This window comes from Drosophila willistoni, unplaced genomic scaffold (assembly GCF_018902025.1).
Source record: "Drosophila willistoni isolate 14030-0811.24 unplaced genomic scaffold, UCI_dwil_1.1 Seg631, whole genome shotgun sequence".
Taxonomy (NCBI): Eukaryota; Metazoa; Arthropoda; class Insecta; order Diptera; family Drosophilidae; genus Drosophila; species Drosophila willistoni.
In genome coordinates this window covers 204929-223327 of record NW_025814551.1, presented here as the reverse complement: position 1 = coordinate 223327, position 18399 = coordinate 204929, and the positions used below count along the sequence as shown (strand labels likewise).

The window sequence follows — 18399 nt, the reverse complement described above, 5'->3', positions numbered from 1 at the left end:
CTTTAAAACCTGTAACATCTATTGTCGTTGCCACTACAGATTTATTCTGATTTGATTTGGAGCATCCCGAGACGATCCAACCAAATTGAGTGTTTTGACCTAGCAGGCCATCAATTTTTGTAATTCCTCCTTTTAAGATTTGCGTATATACGCTTACCCGGTTTATTAAAGGTAGGGTCAGCTAGCACGTAAGTTTGCCATTTTGACATATCCACGTTTGCTATTTTTAATGGAAGAGCTTTCATTAACTTTGGTAACACAATTGCCTCTACCTTAAGATGTCTTTTCCAGGGATATCGCGTCTTTACATCTATTTTTACCTTATATTTTGATTTTTTGGCTTTTATTGAGGACACGCCACTTATTTCTGTATTTTGTTCAATTTTAGGTAAGTTTAATATTCGAGCGGCCTCTTCGGACAAAATGGTGCTCTGTGAACCACAATCAATAAGGGCTCTTAGAGTCTTATATCCCCCATTTACATTATTTACTTGTATTACAGCTGTGGCCAACAGTGTTGGTTGTGCCGTTACACAAGTATTAATACTCTCCTGTTTTTCTTCAAAATGGAGTAAGGTATGGTGTCCTTTACTGCACAATGAACAGAATGATTCAAGCATCTTGTGCATAGCTGTACTTTTTTGGCTGTTTCATACCTTTCTGTAGGTGTCAATCCTTTAAACTTATAGCACTTATACGCTTTATGCCCGGCAATTTTGCAAATCGGACATTTAGCTTCGAATTCCGCATAATTTAAAACAGTTTGTAGCGGTTTTTTATCTTCTTTGCTCATGCCACTTAACGAGCAATATCTTTGCTCCAAGTATTCCATGACATCAGATAGCGTTTGAATTTCCCTTGTTTTTCTAATTTGGCTATCATACAATTTTAGAGCCTCTCTATCAAATTTTCGAAGTATGTGTTGAGCGAATATTACGTCAACTTCATCGGATAAATTTGCTTTTATTTTAATTAAGTGTATTGACTCATTAACTATGTCAATCACTCCTTTTACACTTTTTGCGGATTCATTGTTGATCATCGGTAAATCAACGATCCGATTTAACTGCTCGGAAAATACCCTCCGATTATTTTCATACCGCTTGGTTAACAGTTCCCAAGCAGCACTATAGTTGTCAGCTGACAACAGATGAGCTACCATGCTCCTTGCTTCCCCTTTTAACGCGGATTTTAAATAATTAAACTTGAGAGCAAGACTTAAATCTTCTCTTTTTTCAATTAATTCTGTAAATAACTCCACAAACAGGACCTGAATCTTTGGCAACACCGGTAGTTCGCCTCTCACGGTAACATTCTCACTCTTACAATTTTCCCTTTTGTTCATTTTCATTTCTAGCATTGACAATGAATTTCGAACATCAAATTGTAAATCATCCGTAATATTCTTAAATTTTGCATCATTTGTTAATACTTGACATGCCTGTACTTTCTCCCATGAATAGTTAATTTTATTAATATATAATATCCATGTCCCATTGCCTGTTGACTTCAACTCTACTACCTCCAAATATTCCTGGAGCTGTCAGACTCTATCCATAAATATCTCCTGGTTAACCTTAGGGTTTTCATTACTGGATGTCGCATTCCCGCGCGCCTCTCCTATGCTATGATCAACTATCTCTGACATGTTTGCCTCCGCTTCAACGCACACTGACTTACTAGTGCGTGGTTTTTCTGCCTCTCCTATGGCTATAATTTTGGCAACTATCGTTAATGCTTCTTCATGTATTTTATTTCTGAAGTAATCATGATCGAAATTTGGAGCAGTTTGGATCAATTTTTTGTTATTAGGTATCCATTGATTCCTTTTCTGTTTTACTTCCTCTACAACTTTGCTAGTTATGTTTGTAGGATCTAGTGCTTCTAACTGCCTTAACATGGTATGTAACTCTGCCTGCTTCTCCAACACTATTGCAGCCTTATTAGTGAACATTTTAACTTATGCGTATATTTGGATTATATAATGATAATAATAAAATATGAAGTACTTATGACTATTTTAATTTATTTCTTATCTGATGATCCTGTTCGCTGCTGCTTGTCCGCCAATGGGTAGAGTTCGCCGTTTTTTATTTTTTATTGTTTCGTCGCTCAGCTGCAGTTGTCCAGGGCCTATGGGCTCAGGCGGTACCGGTGCCGGACATCGCACCAGAATTTCTTATACTGCCACTGCACGTTCTTCAGTTTCTTCTTTGCAGCTATGTATCTTGTTGCTCTGCTGCTGTTGTCCAGGGCCTATGGGCTCAGGCGGTACCAGTGCCGGTCATCACACCAGACTTCCTTCTATTGGCAATGTATGTTCTTCAGCGGCCTCTCCTTTGCAACTTTCTTGTTGCTCTGCTGCTGTTGGTAGTTGCCGACTTGCAACTACATATAGTTCACTTTTTTCGATATTAGGGCTTCGAATACGCCACACATTTATATATTTTATATTGTTTTTCTTTCACTTTGTATATATCTGGGCTTCGAATTAGCCACACACCAACTTTATATTTTTATATTTTTTTCTTTCACTTTATATATATCTGGGCTTCGAATTAGCCACACACCAACTTTATATTTTTATATTTTTTTTTCTTTCACTTTATCTGGGCTTCGAATTAGCCACACACCAATTTTATATCGTCAGTTTTTTTTTTTACCGCCGCCGAAATTATTGCAGTTGCTCGACTAGCCAAACTGCCTTTATATACTCGGTCGCACGCACTTTTTATTTATTAAGCAATATTTTGCTTTTATATTACTGTCTCTTACCACTGTTGGAGGAAAACAAGAGTGTTTTATTTTGCTACCTTTATCCGATCTTATCATAAGAATTCAGACCTTAAGGAGCTGATTCATTCTCTGAGTCTCTTACCACTGGTGGGGGAAAACTACGGAGTTCCTTATTATCGAAGGGCCAAAATGAAGTGGAGTTCAGCACCGCAATAACTGAAAGCCCAACTTCATAACTTGAATTCAAAATATGAACTGATTTTATTAACAAACGTCTTGTGTACATCAAAGAATTCTTATACTCTAAGAGGCGACAATTGTTCTTAAAAATGCTTACTCTAATGTTTATATTAATGCTTGTTTATATCATGCACAGCGTTGGCGACTTGATATTGCGCCGTTCTTAAAATCTTGAGCGCTTTCCCACAGAGTGTGGACGCATGTTTTGTTTATTTCTTTGTTCAATCTGATTTGGTGAAGCCATTTCAGATGAACGCGATGTTTATTCTTAAACAATTTTAAAAGGCCCTTTGAATCTCGACTCTAATTTTTTTTGGATATACCTTTGTAAGTGTCAAAATTTTTAACTACCATAAGTCGCGTTCGCGAATTTCCGCACACATGTTGCAGGGGCATTTCTGTCACAGACCTCCCTCCCGACCAAAAATTATATGCCAGGGCAATGATTTCTTTCAAAACGGAACTCCATTCGATCCGTAAACGGAGCTGCCAACTTTCCTCCGTTAATTTATGTTCAAATGAAACCATTTGTACAGAGACCATGTTGTGTGGCATTTGGGACAATTACAACTATAATTGGCAACTAAATTGCTTCCAATAGTTTCCGTGCCTTTCTCATAAATCGACAAAAAAACCCTAAAGCTCTGTATTTTCTTTGTTTAAAGTTGGTATTTGAAACTTTATAAATTTTTGTATAAATATACATATTTAAGCGACTTGCAACTTGAGTGAAAAACTGTGATTCCATAATATTATCGCAAAATTATTATCGAAAGTTTTTATCATCCCTTAACATTACCCAATAGACAAGTGAATCTGTTATCTGATTTCTTCGTTATGGACTGAAGAAGTCGCTTGGAACATTATTAAATATTAAAACCCTGCAAATAACACGTCATATTTTTAAGGACCAGAAAACATAACGCTATTCAACTGCATCTCAAGGTAATATAGATGAGATATATGTCATCAATAACCGTTGCACTTTTTGTTTTAAAATAAATAATTACTTCTTGGGGGAATGCAAAGCTACACTTATGCCTTCAATTCCCTTAAAATTCAACAAGTTATTATATCATACAGATTTTAGCAAGCGGTGCTAGTCGTTCGACATTGTAAAAAAAAAAACTTTCCGAAAAAAAAGTAAAAAAAAAAATTCAATTTCGTAGTAAAAAAAAAAAGTGTGAAAAAAATGCAAAGTAAACAAAATTCAGCGCCAAGGTCGTCGCACAAGTCCTTGGTAGATTTTCAACCAAAATTTTTGGATTTTAAAGATATCGAGAATGAAAGTCAACCACAAAAAAGATTCTACTATCAATGCAAACTGAAGCGGGTAAATCAATGGTTCAGAATATGGTTGCATCGGCCGCCAAAAAGGTAAACAGCAACATTACCTCGCCTTCAAAGGAGAAAGAACCAGAATTGCTGCTGTTCCCATCGAGATCAAGCCTGGTGGCTCCAAATTTGCCGCTTGCTTCAGGAACTAATATAAGTGGAAAGACGACAAATTCAACAAATGTTTTACGAAAACGCGACTATAATCAGGCCTTCAATCAAGTAAAGTCCTTTAATGATAATGAGAAAATGAATGAGACTGTGAGTTATTTAAATAATTGGCCCATTCATGACGACACAAATAAAGAGAATCAAGAAGGTAACAATTATGGAAAACCACCCGTAGATTTCTTTAATACTGAGTCAAATTTTAAGCCAAATGATTCGATTTCAAAACCTAACATTTTTGATGCTAGGCAAGAAATTAAAAGAGAAATTCTGCACAGAAGCGAGGACAACAGTAGTTGTTTATATGTCGACTATAAACCCAATTCGGATAACCAAGGAAAACCAGAAATTAGTTTTAATTTTACATTTGATAATCTGAATAATGATATAAAGCAGGGATTGAAAATGCAATGCTACGTCGGAGTTTTTTTTTTGCTCCCGCTACTGCTCTGATTTCGAAGGGCTACGTAGCATAGCAGAGAGCACGAACGGAAAACGATTGCTCTGAGTCAAATTTTAAGCCAAATGATTCGATTTCAAAACCTAACATTTTTGATGCATGGCAAGAAATTAAAAGAGAAATTCTGCACAGAAGCGAGGACAACAGTAGTTGTTTATATGTCGATAATAAACCCAATTCGGATTCTGGTTCTCCTTGATTAACCAGAAATTAGTTTTAATTTTACATTTGATAATCTGAATAATGATATAAAGCAGGGATTGAAAATGCTATGCTACGTCGGAGTTTTTTTTTTTTGCTCCCGCTACTGCTCTGATTTCGAAGGGCTACGTAGCATAGCAGAGAGCACGAACGGAAAACGATTGCTCTTCTGCTCTGCTCCGTAGCATACATCGTCGGAGCACAGAGCAATAGCAAGAGCAAAAAATTTTCGATACGCTATTCGTAGTTATACCAATAGCACAAGCATTAAAAGCGATATGAGAGCGGTGCAAACAAAATAAATTTTTGTGCTACTGCTACGGAGCTTTTCCTTTTCTGTTGCTCTCGTAGCAAGGTAGAGATAATAGAGAGAAAAGTTCGATAACAAAAGGTGATCGCAAATGTTTTAAGTGTGGTGATCCTTCACACATGATGAGAGACTGTAACAAGAAAACGTTTACTTGTTTTAAATGTGGCAAAACAGGCCATCGCTCATTTGAATGTAAGGAAAAAGATACCACCAAAGTTGAAAGTACCAATGTTGTAGATGATAAATTAGTAAAAGCATCAGGTAAATTTACTGATTCGGGTTTGGAGTTGAAAGAAGTAACTTATAAGTCGATTAAGTTCAACGGTCTAATTGATACAGGAGCAAATTTGAGTCTCATACGTAAAAGCGTGTTTGTCGAGCTTGGAATTAAATCATTAACAGGATATTCGAAGAGCCTTACAGGCATTGGTGGAAGTCATGTGATGACCTTTGGTAGTTTTAGCATAAGTGTCAAGATGGCATTGAGATGGAAGTCGAGTTTCATATCGTTCCTGATGAAGACATGGCATATGAGGCAATTTTGAGTAGAACCATATTAGATCATGTCGATTTGGTTGTTACAAAGAAAGGTACCAAGTTTATGAGCATCAAGAGAAAAGAATCACTGTGTAAAACAAATAAATCTTGTGCTGAGTTGTTTAAGGAATTTGAAAGTATGTGTATGCACAGTGCAGAACAGAATGAAGTGGAAATCAAGAGTGACTTTTCGCATATCAGTACAGAAATCGCTAGTGAAGTCAAGAAGTTGATTAAAAGTTACAAACCTATTAGAAATACAAACACTCCTATCGAAATGAAGATTGTACTAACAGATGAGTTGCCAGTTTATCAGCATCCAAGGCGTCTAGCAGAGTCTGATCAGAAAATTGTTGATAGTACAGTACAAGAATGGTTGGAGGAGAAGATAATAAGGCCAAGTTTTTCCGAATATGCTTCGCCTGTTGTACTTGTAACAAAGAAGAATGGGAAAAAGCGTTTGTGCTGCGATTACAGAAAGCTAAATGAGAAAGTGGTCCGAGATAATTTTCCTATGCCACAGATGGATACCGTATTAGAAAAACTTCAAAGTGCGTTAGTTTATACTACTCTAGATCTAACAAACGGGTTTTTCCATGTTCCTGTTGAGGAAAAATCTCAGAAGTACACAGCATTCGTAACTCAGAATGGTCAGTATGAATTCCTATATGTACCATTCGGAATATCCAACTCTCCAGCAGTTTTTACAAGATTTATAATGGCAGTAATGAGAGAATCAGTGAAGAATGGAGATGCAGTGGTGTATATGGACGATATAATTATACCAAGTGTTAACGTGAATGATGGTCTAATTAAACTTAAAAGAGTGTTGAAGATAGCTGCGGAAAATGGGTTGAGAATAAACTGGGAGAAATGTCAGATACTGCAAAGTAAAGTAAATTTTTTGGGCTATATAGTTGAAAATGAAAGTATTCAGCCAAGTAAGGAGAAGACTGATGCTGTTTCAAGATTCCCGATCCCACAAGACAAGAAGTCAGTTCAACGATTTTTGGGGTTAACATCGTATTTCCGTAGATTTAACGAAGGATACGCAGTAACAGCTAAGCCCTTGACTGACATTTTGCGAAAAGACAAAAAGTTTGAGTTTAAAGAATTGCAAATGGTAGCGTTTGAGCAATTGAAGTTAGCATTGATCAAAGGTCCCGTTTTAAAGTTATACAATCCTAAGCTAGAGACTGAGATTCACACTGATGCCTCGAAACACGGTTTCGGAGCTGCGCTTTTACAGAAAGATTCAGAGATGGTTTATTTCATCCGGTACAATATATGAGTCGGAAAACTAAACCTTGTGAAGAGAAGTATGATTCGTATGAACTTGAGGTTTTAGCAGTTATTGGAGCATTAATAAAGTGGCGTGTATATGTGCTAGGATTGAGATTTAAGATTGTTACAGATTGTAATGCGTTCACGACAAGATTTCGACTATCAGATCGAACATCGTTCAGGTTCAAAGATGCGGCATGTGGATGCTTTGAGCCGTTTGTCTTCTTTTCTGCTAATCGACACCATAACCCATAGATTGAGGGAAGCACAGTTGTCAGATGATTGGACTAAATTTATCAGGAGTTTAGTTCAGGAGAAGGGATATGAAGATTTTTACATTGAAAATGAAATATTGTTAAAAGACCCCAATCAAGAACTTATTGTCGTTCCCTCGCAGATGGAAAAAGAAATAATACAGATTGCACACAAACAAGGACATTTTGGAGCTAGAAAGACTCAGGATATCGTTGAAAAATTGTATTATATTCCAAAATTAAAAGAAAAGGTAGCCCGTGTTGTTGAGTGTTGCGTGGAATGTCTTATTGTTAATGCCAAAACCGGTAAAAAGGAAGGATATTTGATGCCAATAAGCAAAGGAGATCAGCCATTGACGACATATCACATTGATCACGTTGGCCCGATGGAGTCACAACAAAGCGTTACAATCATATACTTGTTATTGTTGATGGGTTCTCTAAGTTTGTATGGTTGTATCCGACTCGTGGAACAGGAGTCGATGAAGTACTTAGTTGTCTTGAAAAGCAGGCGATAATTTTTGGTAACCCGGTGAGAATAATTTCTGACAGGGGAGCAGCTTTCACATCCAATGCGTTTAAGGAGTATTGTATCAGACAGGATATACAGCATTTACTGATAGCAACAGGTGTACCCCGCGGCAACGGCCAAGTAGAAAGGATGCATAAGATAATAGTTCCAATGATTTCAAAGTTAAGCCAAGAGAATGAGGGAAACTGGTACAAGTATGTTGGTCGTATGCAACAACTTGTTAATAATACTGCTCCAAGAAGTACAAGAGTTACACCTTTTAAGGCTGAGTTTATGAAGCCTTGGCTAGGATCATTCGGGTCGAATGACTTGTCAGGACAGCCGATTGTAGGAAATGAAGTGTCAGGCGGGTATAATCATGGCAATCGAGCAGTAGCTAGTGAGCGAGACAGAACGACACGCAGCGGCCGTACCTATCTGGTCGACTCACTCATTGGCAAATAAAGAGAAGCTTTGATTCATAAAGCACTCGCAATCGTACTCTCGCCTCGATCACATCGCGCACCCAAATTATCACTAAGGCCATTATAATAATATAAAATATATGTATTCTTAACACAAAGAAACATTGTTAATAATAAAAGACTAGATAAGGAAATCACATCCTTTAATAATATTGTAATAAATAAACCGGGATAAAGTAAAATCCTACATAAATATTGATTTTTCGAATCTTGTACTGAATACGCAAACAAATGATGAAGTGGTGAAAGGTAAAAAATTTGATATACCATCCGATCTTGAGATAGATGCTCGTCTCCAAGCTGAATTGGACTCATTGCTACCGTCGATGACATCTGAGGAATCCGAAATAGATGCTCGCCTACAGGCCGAACTTGACTCTTTGCCCTTCATCGAGGTGGATATTACAGAAGATAATAAGGAATTGGATGAATTTATGAAATCGCTTTTCGTATATGAAGGCCTACCAGAGGTGGTGGATTGAATGTTCCCCTTGGTTCAGATTCACAAAATTGTGCACTAATCTCATATGCGGCAGTGGAAAATGAAGTGCCAGTGGATGAATTGCAAGTACCCCAAAACGACGCTGATTTTGATAATCCAATATTTTTTCCCTTAGTGGGTGCTCCGAACACAGATTTTCTACAACCGATGCAAACTTTTGGGTATTTCCGAAACGGTCACGGTGAAGATATTCCCGTTTGGTGACCAATGTTTCCATGGTCTCTGATGAAGATAACGGACTTGGTTTGCCACTGGATCAGCAAATGGAGAGCCTAACAGCTGCATGCATATTTAGCCAGACCACTAACGGCTAGCTTCGTCGGCCGCTAATCGCAAAATAGTTCCAAAGAAAGTAGAAGAAGTAGTTTCAGATGATGAAGGTCATCCACGAGAACCAGCTGTGGAAGATGAAGCTGATTATGAGGAAATTGGTGTATCCGATACATTTGCCGAATATTGGCCCAGTAAACTGAAACTTGGCCAGGCCCATCCAGATCCAGTTGTGGAAACTGCAACTCTATCCTCGGTGGAATTACCCGATATAAATATGAAGTTGGCACTGTCAAAAAAGTTTGAGGCTGCTGGCCCTTTGAGCGCCGCAAATGTAGGCAGTTGTCTATGCTTGCCAGGCTCATCAACAGATTCTTCCCAGTGCCCTATGGATATCCGTTTCGAGTGACCTCAAGTTCGATGCTGAACGGGATCTTTCTGACATTGGGGCCGATGATAAGATTCCGGTGGTTGCATTGAGTAAATTCAAATATAGCCGCAATGATTCCCATGAGAATGATAATTTCAAGAAGAATGTAATATTTTGTACATATACCTCCCTCAAAGCGTATGTATAAGACACGTTTGCTGCAGTTGGTGCATTGGCTGACCAAGAAATTTGACGGTGTCATTGTCTTCGATGAGTGCCACAAGGCCAAGAATTTGAGTTTGATGAATGGTGGCAAGTCGACAAAGACAGGAACTACGGTCTTGGAGCTGCAACAGCTTTGTCCCAAGGCCCGAGTTGTTTATGCTTCGGCCACGGGAGCCAGTGAGCCTCGCAATATGGCTTTTAAGATTCGTTTGGGTCTCTGGGATTTCGTTAATGCTGTCGAGAAAAGAGGGGTATCGGTGCCATGGAAATTGAGGCAATGGATATGAAATTACGTGGCACATATATAGCACGTCAATTGAGCTTCAAGGATGTCAGCTTTCGCATTGAGGAGATACTCATGTCCAAGGATTTCCGTAAGGTCTACAATATGTCTGCTAAACTATGGGCTGATATTCACAAGAAATTCCAAAGATGCTGTCGTCTCATGAGCGTAGAGAATCGCATACAGAAGATTATCACTTGCTAGTTTTAGTGTGCCCATCAGCGTTTCTTCAAGAATCTGTGCATTGCATCGAAGCTTAATCAAGTGGTGAAAATGACTCGCATTGCCACACGCACCGGAAAAGCGGTGGTTATTGGTCTTCAGTCCACGGGAGAGCCAAGGACTTTGGAACACTTGGATCGTAATCAGGGAACCATAAGTACCTTTGTGTTTTTGTTTGGGTAAGTCTAAAAAGTAATATTATGGTGCAAATATCGCGAGTAGCAATTAGCTAAGCATTTAATTTAAAGCAGTGGCGGATTTACCCTAAGATCCCAGTAAATCGTGTCCTAGCGCGGTCAGTTAGGGCAATATTTAAAAGAAACTAGAAAATGTACTTACATATGTATTTATAATTTAATTGGGAGAACTTATCGTTCCAATCATCAGGTCGATTCACCGGAATATGTATTCGTTATTACGGATTTGGCAGGCGAACGTCGTTTCGTCTCGACAGTGGCCAAACGTTTGGAGAGCTTGGGTGCACTTACCCAGGGCGATCGTCGAGCCCCCGATGCTAGTGATTTATCGCAATTCAATATCGATAATAACATTGGACGCGCTGCCCTAGATAGCGTTATGCAACAGATTACTGGCATAAAGACATTGGAACGTTGTTTTGTGCCTTCAACGTTTAAGGGCAATTTCGTACTTGATTGCGTGGAAGAGGGAAAAATTAAGATATTCTCCACTGAGAAGGATAGTAGTAATATATCAAAATTCTTGAATCGAATTTTGGGATGCCGTGTTGAGATATAAAGTGCTTTCTTCAAGTTCTTTATGGACAATATGTATTCACTGATCTTAAAACTGAAGCGTTCTGGTCGCTTCGATTTGGGTATACTCGATCTAGATGCCCATGGAGCCAGTGTCAAGCCCATTAGCTAATCCGATTTGTTCGAAAACATTCGACAGAGACTGCAGCCACTGAATTGCATACAGTGTATGTTTGAAGTGGCCCTATCAAAGTGAGTTTCAAGACTTATTGATCCTTTCCACTTTTATTACTTAATAATTTTGTTTTACAGATATCGCAAGGAGGCTCTATATGATTATGAAGGTCTCTATATACTCCAACAGAATAGACAGAATAAGAACTCAGCCATACTCTGTCTGCGTGCTGCAACAGATTCAACGGATCTTAAGTCAGCAAATAAAATAAATTTGTAAATATATCGTCCCAATACCGGGCCACAGGTTCGCACTGAGACGGTCAATTCAATAACCAGCCGATATGTCAAAGTGCCACCCGAGGTTGCACGTTCATTTTGTCAGCATCAATATGACGTGTGTCAGACTAGTCTTTTGTCTTTTGGAATAGAATTTGCCCCATTAAAGGTGGTTGTGAGGTGGGCTTACGTGTTCGCACCTATATTGTGCTATCGGGCTTGATGTTACCCATATGGGATCGCATCGAGCAGAATGCGATCCACAAGAATGGACATAAGATACAAATCCTTCGAGTTAAAACCGATAATTGGGTTTGGGGTTTGGTCTAATTTTTTTTTTTATAAAAATTTTTATTCTGTTTTTAAATAATGTTCAAAAAAATAAAATATGAAGCCAAAACTCAGTGTCTGCGTGTGTGTGGGTATGTGTGTGGCATATAAAAAATATAATCATAACACGTTATTTTGCTTTCGCGCTCATTTTTTTTTTTTGCAACCAGCAATTTTTTGGGCGTGTCTGTGGGCGTTAAAAAATTTAATATTTCAACAAGCGCAAAGCAAAGAAAAACCATACACAGTCGGCTTCTGTATGTATACAGTGAGTACCGTAAATCTACACACAAGTCGCCGAATAACGAAAGCGATGACATTTGTGGCGAGTTTACGATGTCCGCAGTAGTCCTTTTTATTTTGGGTTGAGTTTGGAATTCGGGCTTAATTTATATAAACGAATTGGGACACACACAACATGGGCATATTGATTTCGAATGGTGTATATATTCAGTGAAATTTTAATTTTTAATAATCCTGACAAGACTGAAATATCAATTATCATTCTAAATTAATTCTAAGCAATTCCAATCCTACAAGAGTCCAATAACAAAGAGAATCGTCTAGTTTAGCGGAGTAGTTTACCGGATGCCGCCGCAATTTGAGTTGATATTTTTATACCATACACCCATAGGGTGAAATGGTATATGAAAGTCGCCAAAATATATGTAACAGGCAGAAGGAAGCATCTCCGACCCCACAAAGTATATATATTCTTGATCAGGATCAACAACCGAGTCGATCTAGTCATGTCCGTCTGTCCGTCCGTCCGTCCGTCTGTCCGTCCGTCCGTCTGTCCGTCTGTCCGTATGAACACCTAGATCTCGGAGACTATAAGAGCTAGAGCCACCAAATTTTGTATGTAGACTCGTGTAGTATGTAGAGTGATCAAGTTTATTTCAAATTTTTGCCACGCCCCTTTCCGCCCCCGCAATTTAATAAAAGCGTTTATCTCAAAAACTATTCCAGCTAGAGACACCATGTTTGGTATGTATATTCGCTTAGTAAATGCACACATTTTGTATGTATACAAATTTTGCCACGCCCTTTTCCGCCCCCGTAATTTGAAAAACTTGATTATCTCCCGTATTTTTTTACCTTATGCAATCAAATTTGGCACACTTAAATTTAATACTAATATCTAGCAAATAGCAAATTTGATCAAAATCGGACAGAAAACAGTCGAGTTATGCATATAAACGTTTTTCCATAAGGCCGGAGTTGGCCGTTGGATGGTGGGGGCGCTAGGGTGCTCGTATGATTGAGTGAGCGAGATACTAAGATATGCTTGTAAGAAGCATGTGAAAATGCATTTGTTTAATATGGTATACCTAAGTCGGCGAGACGACTTACTTACTTCATTAAAAGTGGCCAAGATACAAGTGAAGAAAAAAATTGAGAGCGTAAACTTTTCAAAAATGACAATAAAATGGGATACATCATTGCCAATTGGTTTTATTCTTTTCTTCCGGGTATATTTTGAAATTCCATTACGGAACAGAGGCCAAATTGTTAACAAGTTCATTATAGACAGCATGGGGGACAACTGACAATTTTCTTATTTTTATCGGTTTTAACTCGAAGGATGTGTATCTTATGTCTATTCTTGTGGATAATCTGCTCAATGCGATCCCATATGGGCAACATCAAGCCCGATAGCACATGATAGGTGCGCACACGTAAGCCCACCTCACAACCACCTTTAATGGGGCAAATTCTATTCCAAAAGACATGCGAATATCTAGTCTGACACACGTCATATTGATGCTGCCAAAATGAACGTGCAACCTCGGGTGGCACTTTGACATATCGGCTGGTTATTGAATTGACCGTCTCAGTGCGAACCTGTGGCCCGGTATTGGGACGATATATTTGCAAATTTATTTTATTTGCTGACTTAACATCCGTTGAATCTGTTGCAGCACGCAGACAGAGTATGGCTGAGTTCTTATTCTGTCTATTCTGTTGGAGTATATAGAGACCTTTATAATCATATAGAGCCTCCTTGCGATATCTGTAAAACAAAATTATTAAGTAATAAAAGTGGAAAGCATCAATAAGTCGTGAAACTCACTTCAAACAGACACTGTATGTAATTCAGTGGATGCAGTCCCTGTCGAATGTTTTTGAACAAATCGGATTAGCTTAATGGGCTTGACACTGGCTCCATGGGCATCTAGATCGAGTATACCCAAATCGAAGCGACCAGAACGCTTCAGTTTTAAGATCAGTGAATACATATTGTCCATAAAGAACTTGAAGAAAGCACTTTATATCTCAACACGGCATCCCAAAATTCGATTCAAGAATTTTGATATATTACTACTATCCTTCTCAGTGGAGAATATCTTAATTTTTCCCTCTTCCACGCAATTGATCATACCAACGCTAGCCAAGGCATGGGCACAATCAAGTACGAAATTGCCCTTAAACGTTGAAGGCACAAAACAACGTTCCAATGTCTTCTGCCACTGCTTTAAATTAAATGCTTAGCTAATTCCTACTCGCGATATTTGCACCATAATATTACTCTTTAGACTTACCCTTATCTGGATTTGGTGGCCTTCCACGACGTTTGCGTGTAGTTCCTGCTTTCTTATTTTGTTGCTTAGGTTTATTATTATTATTATTATTATCCTCATCATCTGCTGGGTCCGGGTCTTCTTCTTCGTCGTCATCGGAGAATTCTGAACGAGATTTTTTAGTATGTGATTGTTTCAAAAATTCTCCAATATTAACTAAATGACGAAATGCATCTCTATTTGGGGCTGGAAAATGTTTCTCCACAAACGATTGCAATATCATTTTCGATGTGGACACAAAGGTACTTATGGTTCCCTGATTACGATCCAAGTGTTCCAAAGTCCTTGGCTCTCCCGTGGAGTCATTTTCACCACTTGATTAAGCTTCGATGCAATGCACAGATTCTTGAAGAAACGCTGATGGGCACACTAAAACTGGCAAGTGATAATCTTCTGTATGCGATTCTCTACGCTCATGAGACGACAGCATCTTTGGAATTTCTTGTGAATCTCAGCCCATAGTTCAGCAGACATATTGTAGACCTTACGGAAATCCTTGGACATGAGAATCTCCTCAATGCGAAAGCTGACATCCTTGAAGCTCAATTGACGTGCTATATATGTGCCACGTAATTTCATATCCATTGCCACAATTTCCATGGCACCGATACCCCTCTTCTCGACAGCATTAACGAAATCCCAGAGACCCAAACGAACCTTATAAGCCATATTGCGAGGCTCACTGGCTCCCGTGGCCGAAGCATAAACAACTCGGGCCTTGGGACAAAGCTCCCGTCTAGTTCCCGTCTTTGTCGACTTGCCACTATTCATCGAACTCAAATTCTTAGCCTTGTGTCACTCATCGAAGACAATGACACCGTCAAATTTCTTGGTCAGCCAATGCACCAACTGCAGCAAACGTGTCTTATACATACGCTTTGAGGTTTGCGACTCACCAATTAGGGAGGTATATGTACAAAATATTACATTCTTCTTGAAATTATCATTCTCATGGCAATCATTGCGGCTATATTTGAATTTACTCAATGCAACCACCGGAATCTTATCATCGGCCCCAATGTCAGAAAGATCCCGTTCAGCATCGAACTTGAGGTCACTCGAAACGGATATCCATAGGGCACTGGGAAGAATCTGTTGATGAGCCTGACAAGCATAGACAACTGCCTCCATTTGCAGGGCGTTCAAAGAGCCAGCAGCCTCAAACTTTGTCGGCAGTGCCAACTTCATATTTATATCGGGTAATTCCACCGAGGATAGAGTTGCAGTTTCCACAACTGGATCTGGATGGGCCTGGCCAAGTTTCAGTTTACTGGTCCAATATTCGGCAAATGTATCGGATACACCAATTTCCTCATAATGAGGTTCTTCATCTTCCACAGCTGGTTCTCGTGTATGACCTTCATCATCTGGAACTTCTTCTACTTTCTTTGGAACTATTTTGCGATTAGCGGCCGACGAAGATGTCGACGATGACGATGATTTAGCCGTTGGTGGTCTGGCTAAATATGTACGGCCACTTTGCAGTATTTAATCAAGTTGTGCAGCTGTTAGGCTCTCCATTTGCTGATCCAATGGCAAACCAATTCCGTTATCTTCAACAGAGACCATGGAAACATTGGTCACCAAACCATCTGGTCCAAGAACAAAAGACACGGGAATATCTTCACCGTGACCGTTTCGGAAATACCCAAAAGTTTGCATCGGTTGTAGAAAATCTGTGTTCGGAGCACCCTTTAACCCTCTAGGACGTAAGAATGCCTCAAGGCACGTATTTTATTTTTATTTTTAAAAAAATAACTAAGAGCTTTTAGTTAATTTAAAAATTGTTGAACTTTTAAAAATAACTGCCAAAAAGCACTGCCAATGTTGTAAAGCGCTCGGAAACTTTTATCGATGCTTTTGATAAACATATTATCGAATCATGTGTTACTTCGCATCAAAAAAATTTCAGCTTCTGCACATTGTCTTTTGCTGTGTTGATAAAAGTGAATTTATACAACCAATTGAACTCAATATTTTTTTTTGTGAAAGGTAAGTTAATGTGCTATTTAAATAAAGTTTAATATGTGCGAATATGTTAAAGTTCTGCTTTGTAGCATCGTAAAAGTGATAACTGCCTTGAGGCACTTTTGGGGCTCCACGGCAAAATTTGTTGCTAGCAGCTATTTCACAACTGCTTGCACTTCTTGTGTAATTTGTGTGTGATTTTATTTATTGTTGAATTTTTTTAATAGAGATTGAATAATGGCTTTGAGAGCTCGCTATAAATGGTCTGATTTGACCGATGAACAACTGCTGGAGTTGTTCGAATCAGTCCCGTCGGATGTGGACATGTCGAGTATTTCGAGTGACGACGAGGATGAAGACGTGGCAGAGTCACTTAACACTGCATTAGTAGATGTCTCTACTGTATCCTTAATGTGCAGTAATATTGAAACAATGAAAATACTGTGCAGAGCCATGAGCCTTCCCGAAAAACTCGTAAGAGGCCTCGATCACCATTGCCAGTTATTGAAGGAGCAACACCTGTATCTTTACCGTTTATGGCTTTAATGGGCTTGGTAAGCAAATCATTACTTTGAGTTGTGATACAACTCATTAATTTATTTAATGAATATCTATCGAATCAATTATAAAGAAACCTAGTAAAGTTATGTGGCGACAGCAATCTATGCAATTGCACATAAACAATGTTGCTTTTCAAGGCGACTCTTCGTTGCCATCCAAAATAACTGATCTGAAAACTCCGTTTCAACTATTTTGTTATTTTTTAAACTCGGACATTATAAGTATGATCGTCGAGGAAACATCGCGCGCAGCCTTAAAGGACAATATTGCCAACAAGTTTTAGATAACAACGGAAGATATTCATCACTATATAGGAATTTTAATTTACATGTCTATATATCGCTACCCTGATTTGAAAAGTTACTGGGAGCAAAACGCATTTGCACCCATACAAACCTGTATGACCCGTAGCAAATTTGAAGCAATTAAGAAATACTTCTCATTGTGTGACGAGAGTAAATCAAAAAGGGTGAGCCTGGCTACGATCCACTATTTCGCACGCGAAGAGTTATTGACATTTTGAATGAAAGATTTGACTCCGTGCCTAAGCAAGCTCGATTATGCGTTGACGAACAAATGTGCAGCACAAAAATGAAGCACCATTTGCGGCAATACATGCCCAATAAACCACACAAGTGGGGTATTAAATTATTTGTCCTATGTGATTCTTTTGGATATGCCTACCGATTTGAAGTATATAGCGGCGCAGGTGATAATGCGATATTACCTGGTTACCCTGATATCGGTGCGTCAGCCAACATAGTTGTACGCTTGACGAAAACTGTTGAAAGTTTCAAACATCATATAATATATTTTGACAATTTTTACACATCGCTGCCTTTGATGGTATACCTTCGGGCAAAAGGGATTTATAGTTTGGGAACGGTTCGGGTAAATCGGATACCAAACTGCAAGCTCCCAAACGATAGTGCCATCAAGGAAAAGCCAAGAGGTTTTTCAGTTGAGTACGTGGGTTCCTCATATGGAGTGGATGTTAGTAACGTACTGTGGAAAGACAACAAGGCGGTTCGCTTATTATCGACCTATGTGGGCGTTAAGCCGTTTATAAGTTCAAATACTCAAGGAGGAACACCAAAGGCAGCTCGTTACGACAGAAAGTCGAAGCACAATGTAGAAATTGACTGCCCACAAGTTATACGGGAATATAACGCTCATATGGGAGGCGTGGATCTGATGGATGGGCTTATGGGACGATACCATATAAGAAGTAAAACTCACGATGCTGCAACCCGAATTTTCTACCATTTAGTAGATATGGCAACAACAAACGCCTACATCCTATATAGACGAATCCAAAAGGAAACCATGAGCAGCGAGAAATTCATTGAATTTCCGGATTTCCGCGAATCTATTGCTGCGGGTCTAGTGGGCTACCAGT

The 18399-nt window shown here is 38.9% G+C and overlaps 2 pseudogenes; one reads left to right on the top strand and one right to left on the bottom strand.

Annotated features, from left to right (window-relative positions):
* Positions 1 to 4329: 4329 nt before the first annotated feature.
* Positions 4330 to 11889, top strand: LOC111519292 (annotated as a pseudogene).
* A 1490-nt stretch (positions 11890 to 13379) lies between these two features.
* LOC111519703 lies at positions 13380 to 16133 on the bottom strand (annotated as a pseudogene).
* Positions 16134 to 18399: the final 2266 nt, after the last annotated feature.